Source organism: Macaca nemestrina, chromosome 16 (assembly GCF_043159975.1).
Source record: "Macaca nemestrina isolate mMacNem1 chromosome 16, mMacNem.hap1, whole genome shotgun sequence".
NCBI lineage: Eukaryota > Metazoa > Chordata > Mammalia > Primates > Cercopithecidae > Macaca > Macaca nemestrina.
Genome location: NC_092140.1, coordinates 7,040,934 through 7,067,243, shown reverse-complemented (window position 1 = coordinate 7,067,243; position 26,310 = coordinate 7,040,934). Strand labels below are relative to the sequence as shown.

The following is a 26,310-nucleotide window of genomic DNA, read 5'->3' as shown; positions in this document are numbered from 1 at the left end:
TGGGTTCAAGCAATTCACCAGTCTCAGCCTCAGCCTCCTGAGTAGCTGGAACACAGGCATGCACAACCATGCCTGGCTAATTTTTTTTTTTTCATATTTTCAGTAGAAATGGGCTTTCACCATGTTGGCTAGTCTGGTCTTGAACTGGTGACCTGAAGTGATTCACCTGCCTTGGCCTCCCAAAGTGCTGTGATTACAGGGGGGTGAGCCACACTGCACCAGGTCTACATCTTTATTTTAAATGGCTACCTAGTATTTCTTCATAGACATTTCTTTAAATCTTTATTTCTGGGAGGGAAATATCACACACTGGGGCCTGCCGGGGCGGGGGGTGAGGGGAGGGAGAGCATCAGGACAGATAGCTAATGCATGCAGGACTTAATACCTAGGAAATGGGTTAATAAGCATGGCAAAGTCCCGTGCTACTTGGGAGGCTGAGATGAGAGACTCGCTTGAGCCTGGGAAGTTGAGGTTACAGTAAGCTATGATCGTGCCACTGCACTCCAGCCTGGGCAACAGAGCAAGACCCTGTCTCAAAAGAAAAAAGGAAGCAAGCCATGTGGACTAACACGCATTTAATATAAGGGTCTACCTCTAAAACAATGGTCAATGACCATCATTATTTAAACTCATTATAGAACATGAGTACTATTCAACAAATACTACTTTCAACAGCACAGTTCTATGAAGGGAATTGGCTACCTAGGATCAAAGGAGAAGAAAACATATTTTTGGCATTAAAATAGGAGAAAAAAATATTTTAAATAATATGCCTTGGAAAGATACGTTGTAATGGGCGTGTGTGTGTGTGTGTGTGTGTGTGTGTGTCCATAAGTGTATTTCGTGTATTATGTTGAATTGGCAGAAATAGATTATATTGGGCCAAGCGTGGTGGCTCATGCCTGTAAGCCCAGCACTTTGGGAAGCCAAGGCAGGCAAATCACTTGAGACCAGGAGTTTGAGACCAGTCTGGCCAACATGGTAAACTCTGTCTCTACTAAAAATACAAAAATTAGCCGGGCATGGTAGTGGGTGTCTGTAATTCCAGCTACTTGGGAGGCTGAGGCATGAGGATTGCCTGAGCCCAGAAGGTGGAAGTTGCAGTGAGCTGAGATCATGCCACTGCACTCCAGCCTGGGTGATAAAACAAGACTCCGTCAGAAAGAAAGAAAAGAAAAAAGAAAAGAAAAGAAAAGAAAGGAAGGAAGGAAGGAAGGGGAAGAGAGAGAGAGAGGGAGGGAGGGAGGGAGGAAGGAAGGAAGGGGAAGAAAGAAAGAAAGAGAGGGAGGGAGGGAGGGAAAGAGAGAGGAAGGAAGGGAAAGAGAGAGGAAGGAAGGATGGAAAGAAAGAGAAAGGAAGGAAGGAAGGAAAGAGGAAGGAAGGAAGGAAAGAAGAAAAAGAGAGAAAGGAGAGAGAGAGAGAAAGCAAACAAGCAAGCAGAAGAAAGGAAGGAAGAAAGGAGCAGAATATGTTGAAGGACTGAAATTAGAAAGACACTTGGAAGGGCCAGGAGGATTCAGGCACGAAAGGAAGAGTCTACCCAGTTCTGACTCCTCTGTGACCACAGAAGGATCTAGGATGAAATAGGGCAGGTTTATGCTTAGTGCAGAGGCTGAAGTCGTGTTGCAGAGGAGAGGAGAGGAAACACATGGAGGCCCCATTCCTGAGAGCATGTTGGTTTTGTGCTAGCCTGCCATTTCTTTCTTTGGTGGGATGATTAGACTGAATTTAAAGAAAATATTTGTGAATACATATTGCTGTCCTTTCTTTCAACTCACCATTGCTTTATAGGAGAAAATTTCATAGGAATCGGGGAAGGATAAACAATATAATCAAGGAAGGGGAAAGAATATAATCAACATCTACTTTTAGGTTAATTATCCCAAATTCTTCTTCAAACTCTGGTATATTTTCCACTTCTCTTTGGAAATGTTAATATCTCTGACTAGCATGTCAAAAAGTGGTAAAAAGAACAGTTTGACCTAATCGGTCTCATTTTGCACAGTAAAGAAATCTCAAAGGAGAATGTTTAATTTATTACCTTTGTGAAAAACAAAGCTCTGAATTATAGATTATAATTATTTTTATGTGATTCTTTTCCAAAGGTTTTAAAGATGTATTTGCTTTGTGTCTCTATTCAGAAAATTTTTGAAGATAAAATTGAGCTATTTTTGTTAAATTATTGAATATAGAACTTTATGGCTTAGATGGTTACACGATGCTATAGCACAGATTGTTTTGAAATCTGTTTATTTATTTAGTACATAGAAATGTGTCATAGACAGCATATGAAGCTTTTAAGTTGGAATCAAGAGGAATTCTAGCCCAGTTTTCATAATGCAAGGGTGGTAGTCAGAAGGATCCTTGGTGGTGGATATAAAGATCATAGAGGTTGAAATATGAGTCATGGCTCTCACTTGGGAAATGATCAGAACAAGGTGGCTGAGCAGAGGTCACACAGCTTGTGACCATCAAAGATGATCTTTTAAGTTTAAATTTATGGGGAGGGGACATCATACCAGCAGCAGTCATCCACCAGCCACTGGCATCTACTCAGTGGTGAACAATTGGCCGCCTACATGGTGAGAGTCACTGGCCTGACCACACCACAGTACGGTGACTTGGGTTCCTGCAGAGACATCCTCCATTCCCAGCTTTCCCCCAAACGTTTGCAACTTGCTTAGTGGAGAGGGGGTCTCTAGCCTCCTGCTTGGAGGTCATTGAGCTCTTACCCCACCTGGCAGTGTAGATGGACCAGGTGGAGGTACTGAAGTGAGGGTGGGGACTAAGGAGCTATTACTGCTATGTGGAAATACTTGCCTCTCCCAGATCCAGCTTTAACAATTTTCTCCTGGTGATGTTAATAGCAGCTCCTACACAAAGAAGATGTCAGAGTTTATCTTTTGAGGAGACAAAATAATAAGAATAGTTTTACCAAAGAATGAAATATCACATAATGTCTGCATTTTACCATTAATTTGAGTGCATTTTTGGAAAACTGGATGTAACAAAAACCGAGGACATTTTTGGAAATTGTATGTTTTCTAGTCACTTTGTGTGAATTTTTATATAAGCATTGTTTTATGAGTTATATAAAATGTTATAAAATAAAATAATGGGTCAATAAATGTTAGCCATTACTGAGTATAGGATTTAAAAATATATTTTTTCTTTATTCCTCTAAATTCAATATTAAACTATTACTATGAAATTATAGACCTATGAAGTATTTATTAACAACCTGAAGTTATATTGGTAAGTTATAATTGGCATCCTGGGTACTTTGGAGTACTGTATCTTTATTTGTGTTACTTTTTTTTTTTTTTTTTTTTGAGACGGAGTCTTGCTCTGTCACCCAGGCTGGAGTGCAGTGGCCGGATCTCAGCTCACTGCAAGCTCCTCCTCTCGGGTTCACGCCATTCTCCTGCCTCAGCCTCCCGAGTAGCTGGGACTACAGGCACCCGCCACTTCGCCCGGCTAGTTTTTTGTATTTTTTAGTAGAGACGGGGTTTCACCGTATTAGCCAGGATGGTCTCGATCTCCTGACCTCATGATCCGCCCGTCTCGGCCTCCCAAAGTGCTGGGATTACAGGCTTGAGCCACCGCGCCCGGCCGTGTTACATTTTCTTATGACAGTATTTTGTTATTTTTTTCATGGTATCTTTGTGTTATGGCTGGGCAGAAAGTTCTGTTAGAGCAGAGCCTTTCTCTTCGTTTTCACACTCCACCTTGAAATGTCTCTGATGGAAGACGCTTCAAGGTTAAGGCTGTATCTGTGCCTCCTGCAACTTCCCAGAGAGTTTAGCTGGCGCCCTGCAGCCTGCAAAATAAAAATAAAAATAAAAATAAAGCTTTATTTTATTTACTGACTGAATTAGATAATTAGGTTGTATATTTGAATGGGCCACACAAAATGGTTTACTATCCCAGCAGTGCAGAGGTAATGTTAAATTCCAGAGAAACATATATTTTAAGTGTTTAGTTAACTGGAGTCACTATAATGTATTATGACCCACACCAGGAAATCTTTGATTACTTAGACAACTCTTAGGAGATATATAACACTTTATAGATTGATTATTCCTACCTTCTATATTTCTGTTGCTTTTACATACAGATCATTAGGCAGAAATAGCTCTTGCTTCAGACCTACGTAAATCTTTCAATGGCACACTGAGGCAGTCTGGTTTAAAATGTTACACCACAATATTAAATGGAATTACCTTCTAGGGTATGAAGTGAGAAATAAATTATTTGGGGAAATCTAATCAATGATGCTGTAAAAATTAATTGCAAAACACTGGGCTCATTTAACTTTTGTTCTATAAAAATAGTCAATGAAGAAAGATATGGTTAATGCTAGTGTAGGATAAATACGTCAATAATTGTCAGGCAATATGTAATACTGAGTCTCAAAGATCTAAAAGAGAGAGGCTCGGGTTTACTTTTATGGACAATTGTAAATGTGGAATCATTTTACATGATGATAACCTAAATTAATATTTTTGCTACACTCCTTTTGTATTTTTCCCAATTTTTATTATGAAAATTTTCAGATACAGCAAAGTTAAAGGAATTTTTAGGTGAGAATCCATATACTCACCACTTCCATGCTACCATTAACATTTAACTAAACTTTTTCATGTCTATCCATTCTTCCAACCTTCTATCCAGCAATTAATTATCATTTGTTTTCAGTGCATTTGAAAGTAAATTGCAGACATCATTAAAATTCCTACTAAATATTGAAGTATGCCTATCACAAATTAAAATTTTGCATTTACTTGTATTCTTTTCCTGTAAAACTTATGTGAAATGAATTGCACAAATTGAAAGTGTACACTCTCTAAATTTCAGCACAATCTCACTTTTCTAACCCAAGGATACAGAAACTTAACACCACCCTAGAAAGTTCCTCAAGCCTTTCCCAGTGAGCCTTCAATCCACTTTCTAAGGGGCAAGCACTCCTCTGATTTTCTTCCCCTCCCATGATTATTTTTTTCTCCTCCAGAATCTTCTATCAATACACTGTTTGCTTTTGTGCGGTGCTTCTTTCACTGGGCATGAGGTCTTTGAGATTCATCCCTGTCGTTGCCTGTATCAATAGTTCATTCCTTTTTATTGCTCAGTAGTATTCCATTGTATGACTATACTACAGATTTTTTTTTTTTTTTTGAGACGGAGTCTCGCTCTGTCGCCCAGGCTGGAGTGCAGTGGCGCGATCTCGGCTCACTGCAAGCTCCGCCTCCCGGGTTCCCGCCATTCTCCTGCCTCAGCCTCCCGAGTAGCTGGGACTACAGGCGCCCACAACCGCGCCCGGCTAATTTTTTTGTATTTTTAGTAGAGACGGGGTTTCACCGTGGTCTCGATCTCCTGACCTTGTGATCCGCCCGCCTCAGCCTCCCAAAGTGCTGGGTATTACAGGCGTGAGCCACCGCGCCCGGCCAGATTTTTATTTTTATTATTATTTTTAAAATTTAATTTAATTTTAAGTTCCAGGATACATGTGCAGAACGTGCAGGTTTGTTACATAGGTAAACATGTGCCATGGTGGTTTGCTGCACCTATCAACCCATCACCTAGGTATTAAGCCCAGCATGCATTAGCTATTTATCGTGATGCTCTCCGTCCCTCCAACCCTGAACAGACCCCAGTGTGTGTTGTTCCCCTCCCTGTGTCCACGTGTTCTCATTGTTCAGCTCCCACTTATATGTGAGAACATGTGTTTGGTTTTCTGTTCTTGTGTTAGTTTGCTGAGGACAATGGCTTCCAGCTTCATCCATGTCCCTGCAACAAACATGATCTCATTGCTTTCTATGGGTGCACAGTATTCCATGGTGTATATGTACTACATTTTAGTACATTATTTATTTAGTACTTTATCTATTCTATCATTGATGGGCATTTGGGCTGATTCAATGTCTCGGCTATTGTGAACAGTGCCACAATGAAAATACGCATGCATGTATCTCTATGATAGGAAGATTTATATCCCTTTGGATATATACCCAGTAATGGGATTGCTGGGTCAAATGGTATTCTGCCTCTAGGTCTTTGAGTCTCCCGGCCCGCGGGATAGTCGAAGCAGGTCCTGGAAGAGGGGGTGGGAATTTGGGGAACAAGAGATACGAGAAATGGAGACAAGACAGTGCTCTGATCAAGTCTCTTTTAATGGCGGTAATGCAGTGCCTTATATACACTTGGAGGGAAAGGGGTTGGGCCAGAGGCGGAGATGATCTCATCACAGAGGGCGTGACCAAGTAGGTATTGGTTTCTCTGGTCGAACGTCATGTTGCACCTGCGCCGTCAGGTAGCAATTTTCGCGGGCGCGGGAAAAATAGGTGAAGAAGAAGCAGGAAGAGCGCCATCTTTTATGAGGTATTAATACAGGGAAAAAAGGCAAAGATAGGGAGAAGGCGTGGGGTGGAAATGAACATAGCTCAGGCGTCTTCAATCGTCAGCTACTACTCGCTATGGCCGGGGCGTGCAGCTCCGGACAGGTCCCCCTTTTAATTATTTTATGATGAGAAAACGACCCCTCGGGAACTGCGCCTGTCTTAGGTTGGGTCAACTCATCCCCACCTTCTAGGCCCGTCATGGGATAAGGCAGCAGCAAGGGCGGCCCTCCTGTCTTAGGCTCCGATGGAGATAGTGTCCTCTTACCCGTCATTGACTGTCCAGTTCAGCACACAGGGGAGGTGGTCTTATTAAGGCAAATAAGACTCACCATTTTCAGTCATCTCAAGGGGATGATAATGGACCTGTATAGGTTTGGCCTGGAAGGCCTCGATTTGTTGTCTGACGAATGCCATAAGCTTATTAAAGATTATAGGCCCAAGAGTGAGAAAGAGTAGAAGAGTAAGTAAAGGACCAAGAAATAGCAGGAGATAGGGGAGAAGTCCATCGAGTCCAGTCCACAAGGGATTAGCGACCAGACCTTTTCTGCGCTCTTCTAGTTCTTCCTGTAAAGTCTTTATCTTATCTCTGACGATTCCGGATTTGTTGGCGTAAAAACAACACTTTTCATTTCCATGACTGGTCTGGCATTAGGTAAGCTGTCTTGCCCGAGCAAGTCACCTGGGTGATTCTGTCTGACTGAGGTTCAGATACCTGTCCCCCTCTGCAATCACAAGGCTGGCCGTATTGTTTTCATAATAATTCTCTTGCCTTACGAGGGTCACCAAAACCTGCATAGACTGTCACTATGTTATATAGAGCGATTATTCTCCAAAGGAATCTCATGTTAGGCTTCATTTTCTGAAAAACAAGAAGGAAAGAACTTCTCAGGGAGATTTATCTTCCCTGGACTGATAATGGTTATGATTTATTTGTCTTACCAATCTTTCAGGCAGCCATCTGGCTGCATCATTTTTTTGTGAGAAGATGCATACTGAGCCTCTTCCCCAAATTAAAACTGGATCGGGACCATGCCATGAACCATCAAGTGGATCTTTCCATTTTACCATTGCAAACTGTTTTTGAGATTCAGGATGCCAGAAACGATCAGCAGCCGATTTTCCATGACTGTCCAAATTTAAAAAATTAAGGATAAACAGGGCATGATTATGTTTCTAGGGGTACCCTTCACGGGGTACCAGCTCCCCCCTTTTAATTTTGTGATAACAGTTTTTAAAGACAGATGAGCTCTTTCTACTATACCTTGTCCTTGGGGATTATAGGGAATACCTGTGGTATGTTTAATTTGTAGGGTATTACAGAATTGTAAAAAGGTTTTGGCTATATAACCAGGGCCATTGTCTGTTTTGATTTGTTTGGGTATTCCTAAAATAGAAAAGCAATGTAATAAATGAGCTATGACATGTTTGGTGGCCTCTCCTGTTTGGAGAGTTGCACTGATGAATCCACTATAGGTGTCTATGCATACATGGATATATTTTAGCTGACCGAATTCTAAGTGGTGAGTAACGTCCATTTGCCAAATTTCGTTGGGGATGAGTCCTCGGGGGTTAACTCCTAGATAGGGAACAGGCAAATATGTTATGCAGTTGGCGCATTGTTTAACTATTTGTCGAGCTTGTTCTCTGGTAAGTTTAAACATGAGTCTTAAGGTTTGGGTGTTTAAATGATGTAAGGCATGTGCTTTTTGTGCTTGTTGCAAATTGTCTGTAGTGACTGTGGCTATGATTTTTGTTGCCGCGTCAGCTGTCGCGTTACCTTGTGTTAAAGGTCCCGGTAATCCTGAATGTGCTCTAATATGCCCAAGAAAAAAGGGAGTAGTCCTTTTTCGAATAAGTTGTTGACATTGTAAAAATAGGTCAGCTGTGTCTGAAATATGTTTAATTTGAGGCACGGTCTCTAAGAGGGGTATTGAATGAGCCAGGTAGGTGCTGTCTGTGTAAATGTTAAGTGGCTGACAAGGAAAAGCTGATAGTGCTGCAATTATAGCTTGCAATTCGACCAGCTGAGCTGATGTATAAGTGGTCTGGAATTTAACGACTACATTATTATAAGTGTAAGCGGCAAGTCCTGTGGAAGATCCATCAGTGAAAATTAATAATGCGTCATTGAGAGGTTCTTTGCTGGTAATATGGGGAAACACAAACGCATGAAGTTTACAAAATTGAATAAGTTTGTTAGGTGGGTAATGGTTGTCAATTGAGCCAGTGTAAGAAGCGCAAGCAATTGGCCAGGCTTCCGTATTTTGTAATAGCCAATGAATGTGTGATTGAGTGTAGGGCTGTATAATGGTAGAGGGTTCTATTCCAAAGTATTTTCTACTGTTTTCTCTTCCCAAGATAATTAGATCAGCTATGGCATCATAATAAGGCAACAAAACCTTTTTAGGGGAGGAGGGCAGGTGTACCCACATAATGGGATTGTTCTGCCAAAATAGGCCAGTAGGGGTTATTGTTGTGTTAAAAATAAGGAATATTAATGGCTGAGAATAATCAATACTGGTAACAAATTGTGTTGCAATGGCATGTTCTACCTGTTGGAGTGCCATTAATGCTTCTTTAGTAATGGACCTGGGAGATTTTGGATTAGAGTCTCCTTTTAATATATCGAAAAGAGGTTTTAACTCTCCTGTAGTGAGTTTTAAGTACGGTCGAAGCCAATTTATGTCTCCCAGTAATTTTTGGAAATCATTTAAAGTTTTTAAATGATCACGACGTATAACGGCCTTTTGATTAATGATTTTGGGTCCATTAATTTGAAAACCAAGATAGGTGTATGGATCTTGTAATTGTACCTTTTCTGGGGCTATTTGTAGTCCAGCTGCTGCTAACTCTTGTTTGAGTTGAGCAAAGCACTGTAAGACTTGTTCGCCAATTTCTCCTGCTATTAAAATATCATCCATATAATGTATAATATACATTTGTGCCCACGTTTTTCTGACTGGCTCTATAGCAGCAGCTACATATTTTTGACACAAGGTAGGACTATTAGCCATACCCTGAGGTAAGACTTTCCATTGATAGCGTTTCATTGGTTGTTTAAAATTTGTAGATGGAAGACTAAAGGCAAATCTTTTTTGGTCAGCAGGATGAAGGGGAATTGTAAAAAAGCAATCTTTAAGGTCAATAACGATTTTAAAATATTTTTGAGGAATCGCAACCGGTGAAGGTAATCCTGGTTGTAAGGCACCCATAAGGATCATAGTGATATTTACTGCTCTTAAATCTTGTAAACGCAAAGCATGCCTACAAGACCAAAAACCTCATCACCTGGGTACATGGTAGATAAGTAAATAATGGTCTGCACCCCAGACGCAGCAAATCAGAAACTTGGAGGGCAGAGCTCTGCAAGCTGTGATTGAACAAGCCTCCCAAGTGAGTTTCATGCACACTGAAGGCTGAAACTCAATGAGAACCATTGTTTTAACCAATTAAAATACAATCTTCAGGTGGTTCATATACACTGCCAAAATTGAGAAAGCTTGAGAATCACTGAATAGTAATAATTATTTTCAGATGGTACTCGACAAATTTACAAAAACTGCAAACATGCAAGACCCGCCCAGCCATCTGCACATCCACTGGGATCCACTCCCACGATCACCCTCGAGGGAAATGAGATCCTCCTCCGTATCTTGCGGAGGCCCCGCAAGGTTAGAACAGGAGCTCACCTTTAAAATATGCTCTGTCTGAGCCACCGCAGCCATGACTTGTGAATCGACCTCCTTCCTATCTATTAAATCTCTAATGAGGTTCCAATAAGAGAAAACTGTCACAGGAATTTTTTCTGGCCCAAAAGTATTATAATAGTCCTGAAGACAATCCCCTACTCTACGCCATACCTTGATATCAATAGTTCCTTCCTGTGGGAACCAAGGGCAAATATCTTTTACAAAATCAAAAAATTTAAACAAGTCATTACCTTTAACCTTTACTCCTCGTATCTTTAAAGCCTCTTTTAATTGTCCTACATATATTTGATGTTGGCTTAATTCTTGTCCCATTTCGGACGCCTCACTTACCTTCGATCCTGACGCGGCAGGTTCCCGCGGTGATCAGTTTAATTCCTTTTGTCTTTGTTAGCGGTCGACCATCCTTTGGCGTCCTCTTCCTCACAGAGTCCCTCGTTTCCAGGTCCCTGTTCGGGCGCCACGTCTCCCGGCCCGCGGGATAGTCGAAGCAGGTCCTGGAAGAGGGGGTGGGAATTTGGGGAACAAGAGATACGAGAAATGGAGACAAGACAGTGCTCTGATCAAGTCTCTTTTAATGGCGGTAATGCAGTGCCTTATATACACTTGGAGGGAAAGGGGTTGGGCCAGAGGCGGAGATGATCTCATCACAGAGGGCGTGACCAAGTAGGTATTGGTTTCTCTGGTCGAACGTCATGTTGCACCTGCGCCGTCAGGTAGCAATTTTCGCGGGCGCGGGAAAAATAGGTGAAGAAGAAGCAGGAAGAGCGCCATCTTTTATGAGGTATTAATACAGGGAAAAAAGGCAAAGATAGGGAGAAGGCGTGGGGTGGAAATGAACATAGCTCAGGCGTCTTCAATCGTCAGCTACTACTCGCTATGGCCGGGGCGTGCAGCTCCGGACATTTGAGGAATCGCCACACTGTCTTGCACAATAGTTGAACTAATTTACATTCCTAGCAACAGTGTAGAAGCGTTCCTGTTTCTCCACAGCCTTGCCAGCATCACTACAGATTTTTAAATCTGTTCTCCCATTCATGGACATGTGGGCTTTTTCCAATTTGGGGGCTCTCATGGATAAAGCTGCTATGAAAATGTGTCCAAGTCTCTTCGTAAACTGATATTTTCATTTCTCTTTGGTAAATCCCTAGGAATTGACCTGCTAGATCACTGTCTAGGTATGTATTTAGTAGGTTTTTTTTTTCCTTAAGTACTTTACATATTTTAACACACTTGTTTCTCAAAACACAAATTGCAAGATGGATACTATTATCATCATTTTACCGCTGAGAAAACAAAACTGCAGAAATTTTATAAACACACAGGTAATAAGTGATGAGGACAATGCTTGAACCTAATAAATTAAGTTCCAAAATCCATGCTTTTAACACGTGATAATTAAATAGTGGGAAATCAATCTGGAGATACACCCAAAAGGCAGATCATTAAAAATTCATTAAAAGTCTTGCAAATTAGGTTAAGGAATTTAGACTCTGTCTTCCTAGGGGAGCCTCCTAAGTTACTCATGTCCCTGTTTGCTTTTGACATTACCAGTGCAGGGGATTGAGAAACCTGATCTTAACTGTGCTTTAGAAAGATGACCACATTCCTAGTTTGTGGAGGAGGATAGAAAACATGAAGTTTAGTGGAGTTTTTTTTTTTTTTTTTTTTTTTTTTTTTTGAGACGGAGTCTCGCTTTGTCGCCCAGGCTGGAGTGCAGTGGCCGTATCTCAGCTCACTGCAAGCTCCGCCTCCCGGGTTTACGCCATTCTCCTGCCTCAGCCTCCCGAGTAGCTGGGACTACAGGCGCCCGCCACCTCGCCCGGCTAGTTTTTTGTATTTTTAGTAGAGACGGGGTTTCACCATATTAGCCAGGATGGTCTCGATCTCCTGACCTCGTGATCCGCCCGTCTCGGCCTCCCAAAGTGCTGGGATTACAGGCTTGAGCCACCGCGCCCGGCCATGTTTAGTGGAGTTTTAATTACATTAGAATTAAATACTTTATTCAATTATTCAGCACAGAATTACTGAGAATCTGCCAGGTGGAAGAAAGTGCCCAGGAACTGGAAATCCAGCACTGAACGGAAGGACATCCCTCATGGAGCTTGCATTTTAGGAGGTAAGAACAATAGCAAACAAGCAAACAAAAATATATATAGCCTGTCAAGTGGTAACACATATTTGGAGAATAGTAAAATAAGTAAAGAGAAAGAGGAAGTGTCGCAAGGGGCAGGAGCGGGTATGATTTTACTGAGTGACTGGGGAAAGCCTCTAGTAGGAGAGATTTGTACAGCACCTGAGGAACTGAAGGAGGGAGTTTCGCAGATGCCTGGAGAGTGCTCGTGTGCAAGAGGAAACAGCATGTGCACTGGTCCTGGGGGTGATGGGCTTGGCATTCAAGGATCAGAGTGAGGAAGGGAGGGGAGGAGATGAAGTCACTCTCAATGTGACCATTAAAACAAAAACATGTTCCATTGTAGAATAGTTGTTGTTAACAACCATGGATGGTTTTAACAGTTTTATCTATCGTGGGGCTACTGTGTGGGGAGAGTAAGAAAAGATGCCTGGATATTTATGTTGGTGTGAATTTGGCTTCCGCCTCTCCCTCTGGTGTTGTTAGGATGAAATGACGAGTGGTGAAAGTAACAGAGAGTGTATGACTTGCAAAATACAGTCATGCATCACTTAATGACAGGGACCCATTCTGAGAAATGCATCATTAGGTGATTTAGTCATTTTGTGAACATGACAGAGGACTTAACGCAAACCTGGTGATATAGCCTACTGCACACATTGGCTGTACGGTACGGCCTATGGCTCCTAGGTTACAAACCTGGACGGCATGTTACCGTAAGAAATGCTGTAGGCAACTGTAACACAATGGTAAGTATTTGTATATCTAAACACAGAAAAGATACGTTTTTGTAATCTGGTTGAAACATTGCTGTCTTATACACGGTTCAGCATTGACTGAAGCATCCTTACACAGTACATGACCGTATCTATGTATTTATGAATTTCCTATCATTTACTAGCAATCTATCATAGTCCAGGTATAGCCTCAGTTCTTTGCTCTTTTTGAGGGCAGTCTGTGCTTGCAGGACTAATCTACTGAAATCAAGCCCCTCATGCTGCCCATCTTGGCATATTTTTCCAGTGCGGTACTTACAATTGCAGACACACATTTGTGGGCTCACAGGTTGCTTGGGTGCTTCACCGTCTTCATTTCTGGCTACAAACATAACTACACGTGCTTCTTGAATAAATGGAGAAAAAGTCCTCAGCAGGAACTGGTCTTTTCAGGTCCTCTGCCATCGTCTTATCAAATCTCTCTTCGGTATTTGCATCGACTTTGTCTTGTGCCGCTGTATCCTGGAAAGAACTTTCTGGGAGCAATCATCTGGTTGATATTTACAAGGGTTTTTATTTTGGAGATTAACTACGCTCTTCACTTTGATATACGGCCACTCGTCCTGTGATCTAACTTCAGGAGCACATTTCAGGGGAAGATAGCACACCGAGAAGGGTGGTCCTTTCACAGGAAACATGCCCTAGCACCAGAATAGCACTAACCATGCCCTTATCCATTTCAAAGCCTCAGACTAAGTCACAGCAAATATTTGGTTATGTCATAAGATACTGCAATTTTTACAGGAAATATATTTAAGTCATTTCATTTCCCCCCTTTTTCTTCACATTCTGCCTTTTTTCTTTTTTCTCTGATTTTATGGAGGTATAATTGCTATTAAAAACTGCACATAATGTATACAATTTGGTGAGTTTGGACATATGTGTACACTGGTGCTAACATATAATCCAGCAATTCCATGTTCTGCTTTTTCTATTGAAGTAAACTTTAAGCATGATTTCTATTCTGTAAGTTATTAGATTTTTACAATCTAATAAATTAAAAAATACTCTCATCTCCATAGCTAAGGTATAGGGGATGCCTCCTGAAGGTCAGTTTATCAATGTAATTGTAGGTTTAATGTTTTCATGTGCTCTGTACTGTGCAGCTAGATGGTGAAAAGAATTTTGGGGGAAAACTCGAGTCCAGATTAAATAGTTGAATCCTGAGAGTCTATGTTTGAGTGAGGTGATCCTGATATGTAGTAGCTTTCAGTGTGACACGTTTCAGAAAGGAAACAGTATTGTTGTTCTCTTTTTTTTTTTGCACTGAAAATATTTGCAATACATCTTCTATAATTATTGCTTCTTCATACTAACTGATCTGCAGAACATTTCCAGTGTGAACCTGTTTTCACTCATATTTCACTTTGAGCGCAAATGGCTCCTCTCACTCCTGCAGTTTTCTCCAGGCTCTTTTTCTCATCTGCGTTCACATCTACCTTTCCGCTGGAGGTGATGGCTTGAAACACCGCCATCTGTTTTTGTCAGTGGAAGAACGCACATCGCAGGTGTGTGAGGCAAGGATGCTGAGGCTCAGAGGCTCTTGCAGCCTAGACGCCCGGATCCATTCCCAGATGCAGGACCGTGGAGTGTGGCCGACTGTTGTCCTCAAAAAATGTCACTCTAGCAGCAGGTTGGGGTGGAGCACAGGTGGCTCAGTGGCTGTTAGATGTTTTCTCTTCCATTCTCTTCTGGAAAGTGGTGATTACCCCCAAAGAAGTTAGCTAACTGCTGCACTGGCTCCCAGGGTGCCTCTTGCCTTCACACAGAATATCCAGGGTGTGAGCGTCATGATTTAGTGAGCACAATAACTCAGCATCTTTCTGTGCTGCCCGAGGAAACTACTGAGATGGAGCACAAAATGTTGACGTAATCCACAGAGAAACAGCTCTATCAAAGAGAAGTAAACAGTCCCCCAGGATGGAGAAGGGGAAGCCATCGGCAGCTTCCAAGGCAAGTGCGCCCTTTGTCTCCTTTTCCCCTCACTGGGAAGTCCTGTAAGGGAAGAAAAAGGGATCCTATATTTTTATCTTGTTTTGTTTGTTGGTTTGTTTTTGAGATGGAGTCTCGCTCTGTTGCCCAGGCTGGAGTGCAGTGGTGCGATCTCGGCTCACTGCAACCTCTGCCCCCCGGGTTCAAGTGATTCTCCTGCCTCAGCCTCCCGAGTAGCTGGGATTACAAACACCTGCCACCGCGCCAGGCTAATTTTTATATTTTTAGTAGCGACGGGGTTTCACCATGTTGGCCAGGCTGATCTCGAACTCCTGACCCCAGGTAATCCATCCGCCTCAGCCTCTCAAAGTGCTGGATTACAGGCATGAGCCACCGCGCCGGGCCGTATCTTATGTTCTTAAAGTCCCCTCTCTTTCAGTAATCAACACAGAGCAGAGGTCAGGAAATAAGATATGTTTAATTTTCTTGCTAATTTTCTTGCTGTTTTCAGGGAGAAATATGTGTTTGTGCAGACGTAGCTCACCCAGATTACCGCAGGGCACTAGTTACATGAGAAGCAAGGCGAACACCATCTAGTTTCTTGTTCACTATTTTTCTTTCCATAGAAGTCTTACATTTATGTGAAAAAACACAAAAAAATCCATCTTATGAAATGAAAGAAATTAACTTCAAAATCTGAATTTTAATTTTTCTAGAGATTTAAAAGTTTGAATTTCACCCATTGCAAAGTCTTATTTCTCTGATGTCAACACAGTGGACTTGAACGTGATGTAGCAGATGCAGAGAAGATATTTTTTTCCTGACATTGTAAACACCACATGAATGATTTGTATATAATTTCAATTTAAAAAGTAATGACAATGTTTAGAAATAAGAATAATTTATGTCCCTTCCTTTTTTATTCCTAGATTTTGTGTTTTATTTATCACTACATTTTGACCAGAGTGCATTAAAACAGTCATTGAAAAAATAAATGGGCAATTCTCCCATTTATCATCTCATTTGTAATCACTGTACAGTAGGCTGTATCATATCCTGTGTTTAGTTACATTCTTTAAACTCATCTTTTTTTTTTTTCCCCTCATGTTTTAGATTTTTTTTGCCCGTGAAACTGTAGCCTGCTTTGCAGGCTGGTCTGATTCTTACCTTTTCATTCATCTGCTTATTTTAGCTGCATTGCTCTTTTCCTCAGCATGCATGGGGTATAACGTCCCACTCCTCCGCCATTAATCATTAAACAAATACCTTGGGGAAAAACTAGAAAAAATGGTGGGAAAATGAGTTTAATTCTGGAGTTTTCTCCTTCATGTTTTAAGGGAACTTCAGTAAAACTTCAGTTAGTTTCTCTGTTGTGTATATGAAGATATTTTGCTTTGCATTATAGAGAGCTGTATATACTGCCGCCTTCTCCGTGAGAGGTCAGAGCTTTGAAAACAACACTGAGTGACTGAATCTAATACCAACGTATTGAATTGAAATAGGTATCATTTATTAAATGTATATGCGTATTGCTCAATTTTTCTGTTTTCCAATGTTCACGTTTATTGAGAATATTTCATAGAATGTTAATCAGCTCTAACTTTGTTTCTGACTCATGCAAACAAGTACCTACCAAAATATCCAATTATTCAGTAATCCACAATGACTGTCTCAAAAGAAATACTGCACAGTCACATAGAAATGCATGTGAAAGTGCTTTGGAAATTGTAAAGCACAATGTTTAAACTAGTTGGTATTACAGAGAATTTTAAGTATTGACCTCAGAAACCATACCCACCTCACCCACTTCTCCAGCCATGGAAATCACTTTATTTCATGCATTTTTACTGGCCATTTCCCTTCTTTGATGGATAAGCATACTTTCTTAGTGCTTGTGAGACCAGGACACTGGCCAGGTAAACAAGCACTGAACTTTTCCTGGATACCTGCCCCAGTTGGTCAACTGGTGAAAGTGTTGTTGAAGTACAAAGTGTACCCAAGGAACTGTCAGATCTAGCTAATAACATTTCCAGACAGACTGCTGAAGGCATCACATAGCTTTTACTTGTTGTTTATAGTAAGATGGAAAAGAAGAGATACAAACTAAAAGGTCTATGAAGCATAAGAGAGATGAAAATTGCTACTTTTAAAAATACTAAACTTCCTAGATAGTAAAATGATGCTAAAGTTAAAAATGGTTCCAGGACAAATATCAAATCTAGACTGCTGTCAACAAAACATGGTAAGAAGAAGCAGTTGAGGGTGTAGCTGTAAACCTTTTGTTAAGAGCTTGGAAATATCTAATGTGTACCTCAGACAATCATTCAAACAGTGACACCTCTGAGAAGCTTAAAAAGTATTGTTCCTCACCACATGCAGTAGAAGCCCAAGACAGAGAAGGGCTAATTCCACATTTGTGTGTGTGGCTTTTTCTAACAGAGTGAATACCAACAGGAATCACAGGAGACTCACAAAGTTTTTAAGATAATTTTATTAACAAAAACATTGTTTGCTTGAACTGCAAGGTGCAGGAACTGTACAATTTAAAAAGAAGACTTTGAAATTCAAAGTTTCTACGGGTAAGGAGCAGGCTAAGAATACCATTCTGCTAAAAACACAAGCTATATTCCATGGAAAAGAAGAAATGACTCAGGTGAAGAACTTAGAGGACAGAGCGAAGAGTTACGAAGAGTTGTTGTCAGGCCTTGACTCCTGATCAAAGAAATGCTAATATGTGTCCTGCTAGATTTCACAATTGCTATGGACCAGTGATTCCTGTGTGTCTCCTTGCTCTACCCATTTTTGAAAGTATTTACACAGGTTATCTCAGGCTTGTCTCACCATTATATATAGGTGTATGATACAGACAATTTCTCTCTAGCTGACAAGTCTTCAGTTAGGAAGGAGCTGTACTCAAGAAACCACATTGAAGGACTTTCACTTAAAGCAGGATTTGATTTAGATACCCAAATCCTTGAACTTGAGTCTGAGCTGTAATAAGTAAGATTTGGGGGGAATTTTGAAGGGAATATATATATTTGGCATGCAAGAGGAAGGTTAATAATTTGTAGCCAGAGTGTGAACTCTGGTGGTCTTATAGTATGTACAAAAATTCTTTGATATTCTTCTTTTCAAAAGGTAGAATCTAAATCCCCTCACCTAAAATATGTCTCAGAAACTTACTTTTAATGAATAGAATGTCATAGAAATAACAATGTGCATCTTTTGACCCTAGGTTATTGTATTAGGCTTCTCCAGAAAAACAGGATCAATAGGAGATATATATGTGCATGTGTTTATATAGGTGCCTATACATAGAATTATATCACACATATAATTATATTATATATATATACATATACATACATATACGTGTGTGTATGTGTGTGTATGTGTGTGTGTGTATAATCTCTTCTGGAAACACTCTCACAGATAGACCCAAAAATAATATTTTGCCAGCTACCTGAGCATCCCTTAACCCAGTCAAGTTGACACATAAAATTAACCATCACATATCCACCCCTTGCCAACTTTGCACTCAAACACATCTCCTTAGTTTATCATATAATAAAACCGCATTTAATCTCCAAATAAAGACAATAACATCATAATTCTAGCTAACATGATGCAATTATCCTGTGTATGATTGAAAATAAACAATTATCCCTCCCTCAAAAGAGAAAGTAAAGTCCTTGAGAGATGTGTACTCTTCTCTTGATATTCTGTAACTTAAATACTATGATGTAGAACTAACAATGCTTGAATATTGTTGTAAAATCAATACATCTAACATTATATAAGGGCATAAGAGATTAAAAAAAAAACAGATATTTGCTTAATATATGCATATATATACACAGGCATATTTATAACAATAAAGGAAGAAATTCTCATGAAAATTACAGTTCTTAATTCTGTAACTGGTCATGTGATTATAGTTCATGTTGATAACTACCTTCTTCTATTTAATACTACCCATTCTATATTCTCTTTGCTTTCAGCAAGCACCTCAGTTGGTTTTTACCTGATGGGGTGACTCCAGTTGTTATTCCTAGGGCGTCTGGTCTATTAGTTGGTATGCCTGATTGGGTTGTTGTAATTTTCCATCGACCTTAATCAGGACATGGCAGTACTAAGAGATTTCCTAAGGAATCTCCTGTATCCCAGACACACTCTTCCTTACCTCCGTTGTGGAACAGCAGTCACCTTTCCCTTTGGCAGTCTGGATCAATCACCCCAACCAGCATTGTAACTTCCTCCTTGGCCTGTTGACTCAGAAGCATAAGGAGCCCAGAGTGGCCTGGTGGCCATCTTCGCTTTTAATCCAATAGCATCATTGTTTGTCTCCTGGTGGAAACATTTCTCCCCCTGGAATTTAGATGTCTGGCCAGGTGCCAGTGGCTCATGCCTATAATCCCAGCACTTTGGGAGGCTGAGGCGGGTGGATCACCTGAGGTCAGGAGTTTGAGACCGTTCTGGCCAACATAGTAAAACCCCATCTCTACTAAAGATACAAAAATTAGCCAGACATGGTGATATGTGCCTGTAATCCCAGCTACTTGGGAGGCTGAGGCATGAGAATCGCTTGAGCCTGAGAGGCAAAGGTTGCAATGAGCAGAGATTGCACCACTACACCCCAGCCTGGGTGACAGAGCGAGACTCCATCTCAGGGAAAAAAAAAAAAAAAAAGATGTCTAGGCCAACAAGGCATAAATTCACAGGAAATGGGGCAAAAATTTGCTAGTGGGTCTCTAGTGGGGAATAGTGAGTGGAGTCACACCCATTTCCATCCCTTGATTCCTGGACCCATGAATCCTAGCTATCAGAGAAATGGCACCACATATTAAACACTGACTCAGAGTATATATAGCCTCTGGAGAACATTGTCCCAGCCCTGAAAGATATTGCCACCTGGCTGGCACTGTAACTGATTCCTCAGAAGGCCATTCTGCCATTCTACCATGCCAGCAACTTCATGATAGTGAGGAGCGTACTATAACCAGTGAATAATTCCATGAGCATGGGCCCATTGCTGCACTTCTCTGCAAGTGAGTTCCTTGATCAGAAGCCACATTGTGTGTAATACCATAATGCTGAATAATAAGCCTTTCTGTAAATTCATGGATGGTAATTTTAGCAGAAGCATTGCATACAGTACAGGCAAATTTATATCTAGAGTGAGCATCTTTTCTAGTAAGGACAAAGTACTGCTTTTTCCATGATGGAAGTGGTCCAATGTAATCAGCCTGCCACCAGGTAGTTGGCTGATTACCCTGAGGAAAGGTGCTGTTTGGGGCCTCAGTGTTGGTCTCTTCTGCTAGCAAAGACCACCCAGCAGTGGCCATAGTTGGGTCAGCCTTGGAGAGTGGAAGTACGTAGTGCTGAGCCCTGGCATAGCTCATCTCCGCTGCCATGGCCATTTTCCTCATGAACCTATCAGGCAATAACAGAGGTGGGAAAGGGGCTGACTGACATACACAGAAAGGTCATCCTATCCACTTTATTAAAATTCTTCTCTCGTGAGGTTACCGTTTGATGAGCATTCACATGGGACACAAATAGCTTCACATTTTTTGCCTTTTAAGAGAAATCTCTCCATACACTTCTTCCCCATATTTACTTGACGTCAGTTTTCCAATCATCTTTCTTTCAAGTTTCTGACCATTCTGTCAAACACCAGCCACAGCCCATTAATACCCAATTCAGAGGCTGTAGCCATTGCATCTAGGATCCACTGGTCATTTTTCACATTTTGCCATTTCTCCTTCCAAGCAAAGTTCACAACCAAGCACACTTGCCAAAGTTGTGCCTGCTGGGAGGATTTTCCTCACTGCTGTTTTTGAGGGATGTCCTGGAGAGTGGCTGAGTGCTACAGTTACCCACTTCTGGGTGGTGCCTGCATGTTGACCGTCTCTCAATCAGGTCTGAATTTGTCTTCCTCTTTCAACTAATTGTAGGGAACTCCCTATGAGGCCATATATGCAGACTGGGAGAGAAAGGGCAGTGTAGCAAGAGTGGGACCATGGGCATTCCAACTACTTATTCACGTAAATTGCTTGTGCCTTCAAGGTATGCTTGGCTCGCGATCATGTGTATACCACTTCCATCTGAAGATATAGTGTTGCTATGCATGTCCAACTTTATGGTTTGATGGGTCAGATAACATTCAGTTCATGGAAAGCAGCTCATGTTACAGGTTAACTTGATGGACTGTGGTCAAGTGTTCCAATTCTACTATGGTCAAGTAGCAGGCCAAAAGCTCTCTCTGGAAAAGAAAGTAGTTATCTGCTGATGATGGCAAGGCCTTCCTCCAAAATGCTAAAGGCCTGCACTGCTCCAAAGAGCATCCCTTTCTGCCACTGACATTTCAAGCACCATTGGATCTGCTGGATAATAGGATCCAAATGGCAGAACAGCTTGCACAGCAGCCTGGGCCCGTCACAGAGCCTTCTTTTTTTCTGGGCTCTACTCAAAACTAGCAGCTTTTTGGGTCACTTGGTAAACGGATGAGAGAGACACCCAAATGAGTAATGCGTCACCTCCAAGATCCAAATAAGCCGACTAGACATTGTGCTTCTTTCTGAGTTATAGGAGGGGCCAGATTCAACAACTTTTCCTTCACTTTAGAAGGGATATTTTGACATGCTGTACATCACAAGACCCCTAAAAATTTTACTGAGCTGGAACACTCCTGAATTATCACTGGATTTTTCCCCACTTTCTGATGCTCAAATGTCTTACCTATAAGTCTAAAGTAGTTACTACTTCTCACGCACAAGGTGCAAGAGGCATAATATTATCAATGTAATAGACCAGCGTGGTAACTTGCAGAAGGGATAGGCAGTCAAGATCTCTGTGGATTCAATTATGACCTAGGGTTGGAAAGGTGATGCATTCCTGAGGCAGGATGGTGAAGGAGTATTGCTGCCCTTGCCAGCTGAAAGCAAACTGTTCTGGTGGACCTCATGGACAAAGATGGGAAAAGAGGGCATTTTCCAAATCAATAGCTACATACCAGGCACCAGAGGATATGTTAATTTGCTCGTGCAATACAATCACGTCTGATACAACAACTCCTATAGGAGTCACCACTTGGGTGAGCACGTAGAAATTCACTGTCTTCTGCATAGGACAAATAGGACAGCTAGATGGAGACATGATGGGAATCACCACACTTGCATTTTTCAAGTCCTTGATGGTGGCACTAATCTCTGCAATCCCTCCAGGGTACTGTTTTTTATTTACTCTTTTTGCACGTGGAGGCAGTCATAATGACTTTCACTTGGCCATTCCCACCATAATACCCCTAAGTCAACAGGTCAGAGGACCAGTGTGGGGATTCTGCCAGCTTCGGAGTATGTCTATTCCAATGATCAATTCTGGAACTGGGGAAATAATGACTGGATGGGCTCAGGGATCCACTGGACCCACCGTGAAATGAACCTGAGCTAAAAGTAACTGATCACCACTAACCCCTACTGTGACTGGAGGGCCACAGCGATGTTTTGGGCTCTTCTGAAATCAGTTAACAGTTCAGAGCCAGTGTCCAGAAGTCCCCCAAAGTTCTGACATTTTCCTTTTTCCCACACACAGTTACCTTTTTAAAAGGCTGGAGGTTTCTGTGGGGAAGGCTGGGAGGAAGATGTACAGTCCCAGGGCTCTTCCTCAAGGGACCTAGCCTTTGCTTTATTAAAGAGGTTCTGGGTCTGCAAACTGGCTTGATTCTGAGACTTGATGCAGGGGCTGTGATTCTCTGTTTTTATGATTTGAGTTAGGCTTTTGTTCAGTTCATCTAGAATTTTTCTCCTTATACAGATCAAGTAAAATTTGGGTATGATTTCCATCTATTTCATCTCTAGCATCACCATGATGAACTAGCCAACACCACATATCTGCACAGATCTGACTGCTCTGTTTGCTGCTTTAACTTTGCTGTCCATTATGGTAGCCACTGCCCACCTTGGCACTGGCAACTGAGTCTTCCCCTTAGCCTCTGCCCTCCTAGGTTCCAATTACTCCCATTGCATTTACATTTTCTAATCAAGGTCTGTAGTTCCCACTGTCAGGTCTCGCCTATAGAGAACTTACTGGGGCTCCCCTCACAAATTTATTCCTCAAAGAATTGGTGAAAGTAGTGTCCTCTGGACCCTCCCTGGGGGTCTAAGTCTCAAATGACAAATCCGCTCTACATTCCAATATCCCTAAATCTTTGAATCCCTTTCCTATATTAAACCAAGAGAGGTTGCATGTTTGCAATGTGTTCACTGTGGGTTGTCTTTTGTTCCATGTTCCAACCAACCAACCAGCCAAACTCTAAGAGCTGTTTCTAACTCCTTGAGTTGCAACATTTAATGTAAAATGTCTTCTTATTGAGTACATATTAATAAGTTTGACCTGATCCAAATGTATGTTCCTCCCAATATTATTCTACTGTATTAATATCCATTTTCACACGCGTCCCATAAATTTCTACATATAAAAATTAGAAAATTCAAGTAAGTTCTTTTGGAGTGTAGTACACCTCCCCATGAATTACACTATTCGCCTCACCTTTAGGGATCTTCTGGGACTTGAGCCTGGTTATGTGTCTAGAAGCAACGAGGGGTGATGAGCGTAGGTCATGAAGAGTATCAGTACTGTCTTGCAGGGCAACTGCCTCAGGGGAGGACATTACCGTTTCCTCAGGCAATACAAAATTACTATCCTCAAAGGGAAGTAGAAAGGCCAAGCCCTTGTGAATGGAGAAGCCTCTACCACTGTGAGTAGGGAGACTTCGTCCACTGGCAGAGAAGACTTATCAGAATTTAGGGGCTCAGGCAGGGCACCATAGCTCATGCCTGTAATTCCAGCACTTTGGGAGACCAAGGCAGGCAGATTACTTGAGGTCAGCAGTTCAAGACCAGCCTGGCCAACATGGCAAAATCCCATCTCTACTGAAAATACAGAAATTAGCCTGGTGTGGTGGTGCGCACCTGTAGTTCCAGCTACTTGGGAGGCTGAGGTGGGATAATCGCTTGAACCCAAGAGGCAGAGGCTGCAGTGAGCTGAGACTGTGCCACTTCACTCCAGCCTGGGTGACAGAGAGAGACGCTACCAAAAAAAAAAAGAATTTAGGGGCTCAATGTTCCCAGTTTCATTATGTTCTCCTTATACATCTTCATCTCAACTTACGGGATCTCATTCTTTCATTCTTTCCCAGTCAATGTTCTCACTTTAACAGTAGACACCCTACTTTAAGGCTAGGAGTTCAACTTGTGTTGTAATCCAGCCAATCACAGGATAAGATTCTGAGTTTGATTTTCAGTAATTTCAACCCTGTAGTAACAGAAGATAAGGATCTCCTTCAAGAAACATCTGGAAGTTCTTAGGTCATTTATGTGGTGCTTGAGGTGGAAATTAGAATTCCTGAGCTCATACTTTTTTTTTTCCCCCATTTGCTCAGTGATGTTAGGAATAAGCAAACAATGCCATTGAATTGTGTCGTTTTCAAAAAATGTGCAAAATTGTTATATTAAGTCACTTCACTCTGCTTTTTCTAAGTGGTTGATTAGTGATATCCACTGCAGATATTTTGGATATCTTTATAAAGTTTACACCATGAACTATCATGCTCTCTTTACTACTTTAAAGAGTCCTTAGCAACTTGAAATCAGGTCAGATTACAAGAGCCAATTAGACACCACAAAACCAATTCATAAAACTCATCCTTAAAACTGTTTCCCTAGAACTACCTTCAGTAACAAAATCTGTATAAGTCAAGGATCTCTAGAGAAACAGAACAAATAATGTGTTACATATATTATATATATGTATATATATATATTTTATGTATATGTGTCTATATAACATACATGTATATACACTCAGATACATATATTTGGAGAGACAGATCTATACATATATCTATCTGTATCTTTCTATCTATCTCTTTCTATCTATCTGGAGAGAGAGGGAAAATCATTATGAAAACCAGCTCATGTGATTATGGAAGCAAAGGAGTTCCACGACTTGCAGTATTCTGGCTGAAGAATCAGGAAATCCAATGGTAATTGAGGCCAGGTCCAAAGGTCTGAGGACCAGGATTGCTGATGTTTGAAGGCAGAACATGCATGTCCCAGTTCAAATAGAACAAATTCACCCTTTCTGCTGTTGTTTTTCCTATTTGGGCCACAAATGGATTAGTTGATGCCTGGCCACCACGTTGGTGAGGATGGGTCTTTCTTATTTAGTCTACTAATTTAAATGCTAATCTTTTCTGCAAGGACCCTCACACACCCATCCAGAAATCATGTCTTTCCAGTTATCTAGGCATTCTTTAGCCCAGTCAAGTTGCCACAAAATTAACCTCCACAGTCCTAAAAGGCTGTACTGATTCCTCCTTGATCTCTTTCTCAGCTCAGTTACCCTGGGAGAAGCCAGCCTGCACATTGTGAAGGCACCAAAGCTGACCGCACAGAGATGACAGGAAGAGAAACTGAGGCTTCCCATCAACAGCCAACACCAACTTGCCAGCCATATAAGTGAGACATAGTAAAAACAGATCCATCAGATGGTTAGGTCTTCAAAAAACTGCAGCTTTGCCAACCTTGCAAAAAACCCTGGATCAGAACCATTCAGATAAGCCACTCCCAAATATGCAGGCTACTGTAGTAGTTACTCATTGATGCATACCCAATTATTCCAAAATGTAGTGGCTTAAAGAAATAAACACTTTCCCCCCAGTGTCTGTGAAACAGGAATTTATGAGGGGGTTAACTGGGTGTTACTGGCTAAGGTGTCTGATATCGCAGTTAAGATATTGGTTGGGGCTGTGGTCACCTGAAGGCTTGACTGGAACTGGGTGATCTGCTTCCAAGATGGCTCCCTCATGTGGATGTTAAGGAGACCTCAGTTCCTCACTGACTATTGGCAGGAAAACTTGATTTCTCCCTATGGATCCCTCTTCAGGCTGCTGGAGTGTCTCACAATATGGTAGCCAGCTTCTCCCAGGAGAAGGAATCCAAGAGAGGGGAAAATATGGAAACAATGATGTCTTTTATGACCTAACATTGGGAGTCACGTGTTGTCTTTTCCATATGATCTAACTGGCTGCACATGTCAGTCATAGTCAACGTAAGTGTGGACTGCAGAAGGGTGTGAAAACTAGGAAGTGGGAATCTCTGTAAGCCATCCTGGAAGCTGGATATCACAGTAGGGTAATGAATGGTTGTTACTGATTTATGCCACTAAGTTTTGTGGTAATTTATTATGCAATGACAGATAGCTAATATACAAACAGACCAATATGGAATATTTGGTTATTCTTAATGATTCGAAGTGAAGAATGTTAGTGCTGCCGCCTCCTCTATCCATGAAGCCTCAGG

At 41.4% G+C, this 26,310-nt stretch overlaps 2 long non-coding RNA genes across 4 annotated transcripts in view; one reads left to right on the top strand and one right to left on the bottom strand.

The window, feature by feature from the left end:
• Window positions 1–26,310, top strand: part of LOC105485328 (uncharacterized) — a 174,888-nt gene that overhangs the window by 138,429 nt on the left and 10,149 nt on the right. For both annotated transcript variants that reach the window (XR_011614597.1, XR_003018849.2), the window contains 3 exons: window positions 11,257–11,283; window positions 12,123–12,224; window positions 25,343–26,137. This is a non-coding gene — a long non-coding RNA (uncharacterized lncRNA). The remainder of the gene's footprint in view (window positions 1–11,256; window positions 11,284–12,122; window positions 12,225–25,342; window positions 26,138–26,310) is intronic.
• LOC105485329 (uncharacterized) lies at window positions 3,693–25,899 on the bottom strand. Of its 2 annotated transcripts, none has more exons than XR_011614598.1 (3): window positions 25,766–25,899; window positions 16,115–16,225; window positions 3,693–3,820 (listed from the first exon to the last, which is right to left on the bottom strand). It is a non-coding gene; the product is annotated as an uncharacterized lncRNA (long non-coding RNA). The 2 variants fall into 2 exon arrangements; XR_011614599.1 differs by lacking the exon at window positions 3,693–3,820 and adding an exon at window positions 14,944–15,010.